Raw genomic sequence first — 12,272 nt, 5'->3', positions numbered from 1 at the left:
TCTTATTTTGTACTTTTTACATGCCTGGCCCCCCTTTCTAATGCCGCCCTGGCATTACACTGCCTCTTTTACACTTTGGGCCCATTAGTTTCAAGTGGGAATCATCTGTTAATTTCAAGTGAGCAGGATCCTGCTGGTCACCATATACTGTTACTATGACCATCATGTAGCCATTTTCTGATGACAACATCCAGCTGGATAATACAGCATTTCACCAAAGCTCAAAAGAGCTCAAACTGGATTCTAGAACACGTCAATAACAGTGTTTCCATCGAGGTTTTTTTTATATGCATTTTAAAGTATCGCATTAGAGTTGATGGAAAAGGAAAATTTTCAAAAACATCCTCAATTTTGCAAAAGGTTTTCACGATCGCTTGAAGTGGTTTTTGGCTTTTACAAAAAATAGCTAATATCCTAAGGGGAGATGAAAACAGATTTGCTGAACATCTGTCATAGCAAACTTACCTGTACACTGATAAGTCTGTGCCTTAATTGAGGCACAAAACTTGGAAAAACTTCTACATCTTGTTACAGCCATGCGTAATGCCACATTCTGACTAAATCACGCTCTGAAGAGCCTGGAGTCTTATTTTGTACTTCTTAGATGCCTGGCCCCCTTTCTAAAGGGCTTGCTCCAAACCAGTAAATGAAAACATGCCTAATTCATATTTTCTTTTCTTTTCTTTTTTTGCTACATTTTAAAAGTTTGCTCAAAAATTGCATGACCATAGAAAACCAGGGTTTATAAGTTCAGTGGACTCCAGTCACCAGATCTCAATGAAAAAGAGAATGTGGTGGAACAGGAGGATCTCATTACAGATTTTCAACTAAACATTCTGCAGCAATTGTATCATGCTGGTATGTCAATAAAGACCAAATCTGCTTTGACACTGCAATGTAGCCAGACTCACCATACTGTCTGCTGAAGATGTTAGAAAAAGATATAAAACAGTAATGCTTGAATACATATTTATTAAGTCAAATTTTATTTCCACTGGAGCACTTCCTCTCCCAAAAACCTCTGAAGCAAACAATGCCCTGTAAAATAATTATAACTTGGCACACACTACTTGATAAACTTGGTTATGTTCATACTGAAAGAACATAGCAACAACAAAATAGCAAAACACAGGGTCTGAGTCTGTGGGTTAGAGGCAGTGTAAAACTAACTCAGCTTTGTTTATGCAGAGCAGTAAGTGAGCATTAAAAGGTTCCTCTGCTGCCTGGGGATCCACAGTAAGTGGGTCAGAGGATGATGGAGGTACTGGATGAGTACATGCAGGGTCAGGTTGCAGATTTCCAACTGTATCCTCAGAGTCATCCTATCTGAGTGTGTCGATGACACATACCATCACACCCAGAGCCATGCCACACACTCACATAACCCTGACTAATGTGCAGTGCATCCCACAATTAACACTTTCAGGCTTAAAGGGCTTTTATAAAAACAAGCCTTTAAATAGACTTGTTATTAATATCAGTATTTACTCTGTCCAACAATTTACTCTTGTGGGCTTTAGGTTTGTCAAGTCTCTGAACAAACCGTTAGTCTTGTGATTATGTGAAATGTCTCTTCAGTACATACAACTTCACACTAGTTTTTATTATGATTCAATGCAGCTCAATATCTAAGCAAGGCATCAAATTTGGAACAGACAAACGGAAAATCTTAAGCAAAGAGGTCTGTAGTTCAAATCCAATGTAGGCCTCAATTTGACTATAATAGTGCAATGCCAGGATCTTAGAAGAGCATCCAGTGTTGCATTTATTTTTCACCAACATTGTATATTGATGATGGGAGAGTCAAGCCACTCCTCAAAGCTTCAAAGCAAAACATCACAAAGATTCTCAATAGCAGTAAGGTCCAAATTCTGTGGCAGTTGATCCTTTGAAAATTATGTCTCGTCAGGTTGAAATGTTTTCACAATTTCAGCCTGACGATGCTTACTCTTATTTTTTTCTTTTAGATTTGAATGGTAGTGCAATTGACAACTGGGAGGTGGGGCGGCAGGGGAGGTGGGGCGGCAGAAAAAAACCTCAGGGGCACAAAACAGAAAACGGAAGAGGGGGAGGGATAAATATGTTGGAGGGACGAAGAAAAGCTTTTTAAAGTGGTTGAAAGACAGTAGGTAAGTAATGTTAGTGTATCAACAGGAGGGTTGTAAATATTCAGGTAAGTTTAAGCTAGCCTAAAATGACAGGTGGCTGTTGCTGCCTTGCTAGGGTTGCCACCCGTCCCATAAATTACGGAATCGTCTCGTATTGTTGTGTCCTTTATTGAATCTATACTTCAGACGTGGTGAGCTGCTATTATTTTACAATAATCTACAATAATAATATTTTATTATTGTTATTATTATTATTGTAGATGTTTTGAATCGGCGCACCGATTATGTTTTCCCGTACACTTCAGCCCGCCTTACGCTCCTTCACCTCGCGCACATAACGGGGTAAATGTAGCGAGTTTTTGCCCTAAACGTATCGGCGTCTGGAGGAGGGGGGCTGGGGTGTGTGTGTGTGTGTGTGTGTGTGTGGGGGGGGTCGGGGGGAGGCGAGCATATCTTTCTACGCTCCTTCGTGGGGGAAGCTGAGCGTTCAGACCCCAGCAGGTGAAGTGATGTAATTTAAGTGGAGTCGCTTAATTTAATTTGTTATAAGTTATTGGAGCCACAGTCAGTGGTTTGTGTCACTACGGGGAAAAAGTTAAATGCATTTATCTGCTTTATGTGTGATGGGAATATTAACTAAACCGCATAAAAATGCGGCTAAATAGTCTATGTTAGTATGTTTTGGCAGGTAATTTGACAGGTAAACGTAGTTCTGGTCGGACCAGAATTATTTGCCTGATCGTGGTTCGGGCTTCTCATGAGTTTACATTCAATGAGTTTGCAGCACACAGAGAAAAGCTAAAGAGAATGTGTGATCAAGTTGTGTTGATCTACTTATTGTAGTTTAAATAGAGGAGTAGCAGCTGACTGTTGAGGGAGGAAAGAAATTGCTCCACGGTTACGCTCCAATTAATCACACATGAGATGACAAACGCCAAATATACAATATATAGTTACACTGTTTAGTTAATGGTGTTTTAAAAACAAAACCAGTAAAAACTTAACCTAGTTAATATGTCAGATTCCCTCCTCACCCTCGTCTTCTGTCCAGATCAAGCGCAGCTGACCACTTGGTGCGCAGACAGTTTCAACTTTACGCACAGAGAACATCGCGGAGCTCATTATTAATCATAAGAACAATATCTGTCAGAGAATCACCTCTGATCTGGTCGATTTAACAGCGTTTAGCGCAGCTGATCCGCTTCTTCGGGGTTTTTCTCCCGCGGAGAGAAGTGAGTGCGGGATCAGGAAACGATCAGAGTTCTGCCGTCTTCTAATCACGTAATTTCGTGAATTGTTACCTGATTTCAAAAACGTTCTCGCAGAGAAACACTAAATGTTTCGTTGGATGACTACAAATTGGAAATAAAATTATTTTTTTTCTTTGACGGGCAACGAAAAAACCCCAGCGCCACCTCTGCTCCAAACTACGAACATTGTCGGCCCCTCTTCGTATGTTTTTCTTTTTGCGGAGGATCAGTAAATAACTTATTGGTGTTTTACAACCACCAGGTAGTGCTTTAGCCTTTGATTTGCACTACAGCGCAGCACAACTGAAACATCCAGAAGAATATCAGCTTGCTGTTATGAGTACAAAGGAGGCTGGTATCGCGCCTGATAAAAATCTATTTATTTATGTGGACTTATAGAAAGTTTTATACATTTTCTTTTCATATATTTATTATTGTTTTTCTTCTTCAGATATTAGGTTGGCTTACAATGATTCCAAATAATGTACAGGAATGACCTGGTGCTGTTACATGTCAATCATCTGGGGGGGCCACTAAGGCTGCCAATCATATATATATATATATATATATATATGTGACAGATATGTATTTATTTATCACACACAGCTGCTACCTAGCGCCGGTGTTACGTCAATCCGCTTCCCCATCGGATATGGTTCCCCCGGCGTCTTCTTGCCGCTCCGCCCCGCCCACGCGGCAAAATACGCGTGTGCTCGTGCTGAGCACTGAGAAAGCACGCGAACTACGGACACAGTGAAAGCTCAAACAATATGTCTCGGCAAAGTTGTCACTTTCTTCACGTTTTAGCGGGAAACTAATAATAATAACAATAGTAATAATAATAAATAATAGTGATGATAAATACATATATGTCACATATATAATTATTATAAATGTATATATATGTTTTGTTTTATATACATATATTTATGAAATAAAAACCAGCTCACATGTATTTTAATATTCAATATTAACCATCAGATACCGTTCCCCTTGTTTTACAGTGGGGGAACGGTATCTGATGGCCATATTTCACCCATCAGATACCGTTCCCCCTTTGTTAAAATCACCCCCTTCTGATTATGAGGTGGTGAAGGACCATATCAACCAATTACTAGCTTCACAGATAGTTAGAGAGAGTAGCAGCCCATATGCTTCTCCCATAGTCTTGGTGAGAAAGAAAGATGGAAATATTCGGATGTGTGTTGACTATAGGCAGTTAAATAGCAAGACCCGAAAAGATTATTTTCCTCTTCCACGAATAGAAGAGTCGTTGGATGCCTTGTCTGGTGCATGTTGGTTTTCCACCCTTGATCTGGCTAGTGGGTATAATCAGGTTCCAGTTGTGGAGGCAGATCGTCCAAAAACTGCCTTTTGTACTCCCTTTGGGCTGTTTAAATGGAACTGAATGCCTTTTGGGCTCTGTAATGCGCCTAGCACATTCCGGCGGTTAATGCAGCGGATTTTTGGGGATCAACAGTGCCAATCTGTCCTGTTATATCTTGATGACATTGTTGTTTTCTCTTCAAGTGTGGATCAACATCTGGAGCGCTTGAAGGTGGTGCTGGATCGACTTCTACAACAGGGGCTTAAAGCAAAGCTCAGTAAATGTTCCTTCTTTCAAAAAGAGGTACGTTATTTAGGACATGTGATCTCGGGTGAAGGGGTTGCCACAGATCCTAGTAAAGTCGAAGTTGTAGCCAACTGGCCAACTCCCTCTAAAGTTTCAGAACATTGGTCGTTCCTTGGCTTTGCCAGTTATTACCGTCGTTTTGTGGAAGGTTTTGCAAAACTGGCAGCTCCTTTGCATAGAGCTGTGGCTCAGTGTGCTGGTGCCAAAGCTGGTAAGAAATCAGATTGTGGACTTGCTGCAAGTTGGACTGATGAGTGTCAAAAGAGCTTTGAAATCCTGAAGGCTAAGTTAATAACAACACCAGTGTTAGCCTATGCAGATTTCACTCAGCCATTTATCTTGGAGGTTGATGCCAGCCATGGTGGCCTGGGAGCAGTCCTCTCTCAGATGCAAGGAGGCAAAGTGAGACCGATTGCTTATGCCAGTCGAGGTTTGAGATCCACAGAGCGAAACATGGTAAATTACAGCTCCATGAAGCTCGAGTTTCTGGCCCTTAAGTTGGCCATGACTGACAAGTTTAGAGAGTATCTGTTGGGGAACAAATGTATTGTCTACACTGATAATAACCCTCTCAGCCATCTGTGCACCGCTAAATTGGCTGCCACTGAACAGAGGTGGGCAGCTCAGCTAGCATCTTTTGATTTTGAGATCAAGTACCGGTTAGGTCGGAGTAACACCAATGCTGATGCACTTTCTCGCCAGCATCCACCTGATCCACCAGATGTGAAAGTCCAGCTCGGTTGCACTCCGACCAGGGTCGTAACTTTGAGAGCTCACTTATCCAGCAGCTGTGTAGCTTGTATGGTATTGTAAAATCACGCACCACTCCATACCACCCGGAAGGAAATGGCCAATGTGAGCGTTTTAATCAGACGCTGCACAATCTGTTAAGGATGCTGCCTGTATCTCGGAAAAGAGATTGGCATGCCTGTTTGCCCCAGGTTCGTTATTGTTATAACAACTTCTCACCAATCCACTGGAAAGTCGCCTTTCTTTTTAATGTTTGGTCAGGAACCTAGACTGCCCCTAGATTTCCTGTTGGGTAGAGCTGAGAATCCAGTTGGTGGTTCTGTTCATGAGTGGGTTCAAGAGCATCAACTCGCTTGCAGGTAGCCTTTGATGGGGCTAGAGAGCATTTGAAACATGCTGCAGCTCGCCAAAGGCATGCCCATGACACTCATGTGAAACATCTGCCATTAAAGGAAGGTCAATTTGTGTTTTTGCGTAACTTTACTGCTAGGGGGCCTCATAAGATCAGGGACCAATGGAGCTCTGTTAAGTATAAAGTGTTGAGGGCACCAAAGGAGGATGGCTCTGTTTACACCATTGCACCTACGAATGACCAGACTAAAGTAAGACAGGTGCACCATACCACACTAAAGCCTGTGGTTGGTGTTGTTCCTCCTGATCACATTCCTCCTCACAATTCGCCTCCTGTAGATAAGGGACTGTCTGAGGATAATGGCCCATTTGGAAACTCAGATTTGCTGCAAAGCACAAAGTTCAGCTGTAGTATGCTGTGGCAAAACTGCAACAACTGCTTGGGTTGCCTCAACCTTTTCAAACCCCAAAGCTTCCTGCAATGCTCTAGGCATAGCTGTACCCGGAAGCATGACCAAACTTATAAAACCATTCAGACACCAAAACCTTAGCCACAGTGGCTGCTCGCTGATCCCGTGTGAGGACAGCAACAGTATATTTACTGAAAACATCTGTCAAGACCAAAACATTTTCTAAGCCATTCTGAGTGGGCTCTAAGGTGGTATAATCAATAGCCAAGATTTCATTAGGACGTGATGCTAGTAGATGTCCCATGTAGCCATGAGCTTTAGGGTGGACATCCTTTGCCACCTGGCACCTCTCACAAGCCTGGCACCATTGGGCCACATCAGAGGCCATAACACCGGGACCGCAAGAGCGCCAAAGTTCGCTCCACTCCCTGGTGACCATGTTCTTCATGGACTTGGGTCAGAACATCCTTAATTAGCACACTTGGTAACACCAACTGGAACACAACATCACCACCGTCAGATCTAAATACCTTTCGATGGAGAACTCCATCTCTCTCGACAAACCGGACCCACTGTCAAAGCAAAACCAACGTGGATGAAGACAACTGGGCCCGCTCCTCTCGACTGGGATGCTGTCCCCTCATCCAAAACACCAACATGTCCTGTAAAACAGGATCAGCCTGCTGCAAAGCACAAAGTTCAGCTGTAGTATGCTGTGGCAAAACTGCAACAACTGCTTGGGTTGCCTCAACCTTTTCAAACCCCAAAGCTTCCTGCAATGCTCTAGGCATAGCTGTACCCGGAAGCATGACTTTCACATCTGCTTGGTCAGCTACAGATAGATGTCGCGCTCTCATACACACCTTCGCTTCCTCCATCCACTCACTCAATCCTATGCCTTAAGCTAGCCTGCCCTTGTCGCAACTGCTCATTGTCAGCTTTTAAGCTTGCTACCAGCTTTTTAAGTTCCTGAATTTGTTCTTCCATTATCACAAGCTTACGCTGCTTCTGATTACTGCAGTGCAAAAATAAAAATAAAAACCTAAGGTTAAACTATTAACACCTCACCCACCACTTTGAAGCTATACATGGAACCACTGCTGCTCTGTCTCCGGATCGGCCAATCTGCACAAACAACAAAAAAAGGCAAAAAATACACAAACACAAATATTGAAAAACTCACATACTTGTCTCAGATGTTCATAAAGAACATACTCCTGCCGACAACGCCAAAAATGTGGCGATACTAGACGGAAACTCAGATTTGGTGAACTTTTAGTTTTAATAGGTTGCACAACAACGCCACCCTGGGAATTTCACCCAGAGAATATTTTTTTTGGTTTAAGGCACACAGGTTCAGTTATGCATGAATTTAACACATCTGAGAGAGTTTCAAATTTATAAAACAACCATTTATTAAGCTCTTTTTAAAACCAGTTTCTTTTTAAGAATGGGACACAAAGGAAAACAAAGAAAATCAAAGTAAGTGCAGTAGCTGAAGTTACAGACCGGAGGGGGCGCTATAGGGACGGCATCCGCCAAACACAGCAAACCAAAAAAAAACAAACATTTGACACACCAGACGCAGTGAGACAACCCAAACTCAAGAATCACAGCACGCAGAAAGAGAAGACACCGGCACCACACCAACACCGCCATCAACCTCAGCAACTGCAAAACAACAAAAGAAAAACAGTTAACCAAGATAACAACCTTAAACCCAATTAAAAAGCAATATCGGCCCAACTAAATAAATAATAATAATAATAATAATAATACATTTTATTTCAAAGGCGCCTTTCTGGCACTCAAGGACACCGTACAATAGTAAAAAAAAAAAAAACTGTGACAGAAACAAATAAAATGTAACAAGTAAAAGTAGATAAAAATAAATAAAACAAAACAATGTATCTATATAAAAACTATGTAAAATCAGGCAAACCAATTGTGTCATGTGGAAAAGGCAGATCTAAAAAGGTGTGTTTTGAGTTCGGTTTTAAAATTTGATAATGACTTTATGTTTCTAAGGTATGGTGGTAATGAGTTCCAGAGTTGGGGAGCAGAGCGACTGAAAGCTCTGCTCCCCATGGTGGTGAGACGGGCAGAGGGGACAGTGAAATGGATTGAGGAGGATGATCTGAGGGAGCGAGAGGGAATGGCAATATGAATAAGATTTGAAAAATATGGTGGGGAGAGATTGTAAAGGGCCTTGAAAGTGTACAGAAGAATTTTGTAATCTATGCGGAACTTGGTGGGCAGCCAATGGAGTCTTTGCAGGACAGGAGTGATGTGGTGCATGGATGGGGTTTTGGTAATGATACGGGCAGCTGAATTCTGGACCAGTTGGAGCTTATGAAGAGATTTCTGGGTGAGACCAAACAGAAGGGAGTTGCAGTAGTCCAGGCGTGATGTCACAAGACAGTGAACAAGGATGGCAGTGGAATGGGGAGTAAGGGAGGGGCGGAGGCGGTTGATGTTGCGTAGGTGAAAATAAGCCGAGCGGGTAATGTTATTAATATGAGACTGGAAAGACAGGGTGCTGTCAAGGATGACAGCACCCTTGATACCAGTGGTTCCCAAACTTTTTCTTCTGCCCCCCCTGTTGTTTCCAAACATTCTATGGGCCCCCCTGTGGATTACAAAAATGGAGAGGCTACCTGGTTGAATGATGTGTGTGAATGGTGGGGGGAGTAGGGGCAAAATGAATTGAAGTAGCTGCACATAGACAACATTGTCAGTAGCCTAGAGGCTACTTGTTAAGCTTAAGGTGCTGTGTTGATATTAGCTAGTCATCGTTTAGCTAACATTACCTGCATCCCAGTGACGTGCGGTCAGGGGAGGCACCTGTCATCGTGGAAAAATAATAATGATTAAATAATTTATATTGCTATTTTCACCCTGTGGTTTGTACTAAAAAGTGGCTATTTTTCATTTAACTTAACCAATTCTGATGATTTTTTCTTCAAAATTGCTACTCCGTGCTGAAGCGTCCGAGCATTTCCCATTCAATGCTCAGAAGCGAAGCCGGTGATGCAGCAGCGAGCTGTAGCAAACAGAACAGATTCGAGGTGAGGCAGACAGTTCTTTTGCCTCAAGGCAGGGAGCACTCATGATCCCAGACATTATGACTCCACAAATGCAGAGTAAGAGACAGTAACAGCGAGCTAGCAGCTAGCCATGCAGTAAAGTCAAGCGCAGCGATTTTATAGTATTTCTCCTCTTACCACAGCAATCACTAATTAATAATCCCAAAGTAATCATTAAGCCTAAAACCATACTACTGCAACAGACTGAATGTTCTGCTCTTTGTGTGAGAAATATCTGAGTGTGTGGAAGTCAGCAGAAAAAGACAAAGTGATTTGAGTCTTGTTTAATTCTCAATGTCTTCCAACAAAAACAAAAAATGGATTGCATAACAGCCGTTAGTTACTTCACACCTCACCTTCTCTCCTCCTCAATAGAAGCATACATTCTGGTCTAAAATATATACATTGTATCCGCCACAATATATACATTGTATCCGCCACACAGGCCCCCCCTGAACACACAGAATGCTACAAACACAAAAACCCATAACATGCGAAACAGCATTACAAGTATATAAAGAAAACAGACACACCATGGAAAAACTAAACACCAGTGACAAACAAAACAAGTGAACTACCTAATGCTAACGGCTAGGGAGCTTAATAAGTCAGCCACCACGGCTTCTCTTCACAGGAACAGGGGTTGAAAGTGAAAAAGACTCTCCAGATCAACTGCTACTGAACTGTCCACCTGAGGGGACAAACCAGCTGTAAGGGAAGGACCCGGAAGAGTGGGAAAAGGAACTGGGGGTCGACCACGGCGAGGTGGCTGAGCCAACTCAACTGGGTCCCCTGGTAACATGTGAGCTGGTTTCAAACGGTCCACAGAAATACTCTCCTGATTACCCCCCAACTCCACCAAAAACTCTTTAGGTCCCCTCTTCAAAACATGGAATGGACCATCATAACGAGGCTGAAGTGGTGAGCGATGTGATTCATGGCGGATAAATACATACTCTGCAAACATTAGGTCCTTTGGCACAAACACCTGTGGAAGGCAGTGATGTGCTGCTAATGGGGCAAAAGATCTAGAGTCCCCATTTAGAACCGTTCTATTCCCCTGGGAATCAACCAAACCTGACGGACCCGGAAGAACTTCCTCTGGTACCCGCAAGGGCTGGCCCAGGACAAACTCGGCTGAAGAAAACCGCAGGTCCTCTTTTGGGGCCGAACTCAGGCCCAACAAAACCCAAGGCTTGCGATCTATCCAACTATTATACACCAATGAGGCCCGCAATGCAGCCTTCATTGTGCAATGGAACCTCTCACAAAGACCATTGGCCTGTGGATGGTAGGCAGCAGTACGGTAGAGTTTAACCCCAAGGCTCCCTGCCACTGCAGTCCACAACTCCGAAGTGAACTGGGGACCTCTGTCAGAGGTCAAGTCCAATGGCACACCAAACCGGGACACCCAGGAGGAGATAAATGCTCGAGCCACATCAGCCGAAGTGGTTGATGACAGCGGAACTGCCTCCGGCCACTGAGTAGTTCTGTCCACCATCGTCAGGAGATAGGTAAAACCTCTGGAAGGTGGAAGCGACCCCACTAAGTCCACATGCACATGTTCAAACTTCCGTTGCGGAACAGGAAAGTGCTCCAGTGGAGCCTTAGTGCGCCGTTGGACCTTGGCACGCTGGCAAGCCAAACAGGAAACCGCCCATGTCCGCACATCTCTACGGAGTCCCGGTCACACAAACTTTGCCCCTACCAGTTTAACAGACGCTTTGACACCCGGGTGTGAAAGGGAATGCACTGCCTCAAAAACCCGCCGACCCCAACTAGAAGGGACCAAAGGCCGAGGTTTGCCAGTTGAGACATCGCAAAGAAGGGTTGCGCCACACTCATGAAAGGAGACCTCCTCTAAATGCAAACTGGATTCAGCTGCTTTAAAGGCCAGAATATCCTGGTCAGTCAGTTAGTCTGTGGCCATGACGAGGTAGTCCACACCTAAATGCACAGAAGCAACCCTTGCTCAGGACAGACAGTCAGCCACCAGATTATTCTTGCCAGCCACATGTTGAATGTCAGTGGTGAACTCTGAAATGGCAGATAAATGCTGTTGTTGCCGAGCCGACCACGGTTCAGAAACTTTTGCCATAGCAAAAGTGAGAGGCTTGTGGTCAACAAAAGCAGTAAAGTTCCTGCCCTCCACCATGAAGCGGAAATGGCGTGTTGTCAGAAAAAGGGCAAGCAGTTCCCTGTCAAAGGTGCTATATTTTCTTTCAGCATCCCGGAGTTTCTTGCTAAAAAAAAGCGAGCAATGGGTGGCCATCCACCCATTGCTCACAAACTGCCCCAACTGCATAATCAGAGGTATCAGTTGTTAGAGCCACAGGAGCAACTGGAGATGGATGGGCCAAAAGCGCAGCATTAGCCAAGGCCTTCTTGGCATCATCGAATGCCTGCACCCTCTCGGGGGTCCACTCAATCCCCTGTTCCCCTTTTTTGCCTCTAAGTGCTTCATACAAGGGGTGCATGAGGTGAGCTGCCCGTGGGATGAAACTCCTCCTGGGTGTCCCGGTTTGGTGTGCCATTGGACTTGACCTCTGACAGAGGTCCCCAGTTCACTTCGGAGTTGTGGACTGCAGTGGCAGGGAGCCTTGGGGTTAAACTCTACCGTACTGCTGCCTACCATCCACAGGCCAATGGTCTTTGTGAGAGGTTCCATTGCACAATGAAGGCTG

Source organism: Poecilia reticulata, chromosome 18, assembly GCF_904066995.2.
Source record: "Poecilia reticulata chromosome 18, P_reticulata-male-v2, whole genome shotgun sequence".
Classification (NCBI taxonomy): domain Eukaryota; kingdom Metazoa; phylum Chordata; class Actinopteri; order Cyprinodontiformes; family Poeciliidae; genus Poecilia; species Poecilia reticulata.
Note: the sequence above shows the minus strand (reverse complement) of the source record.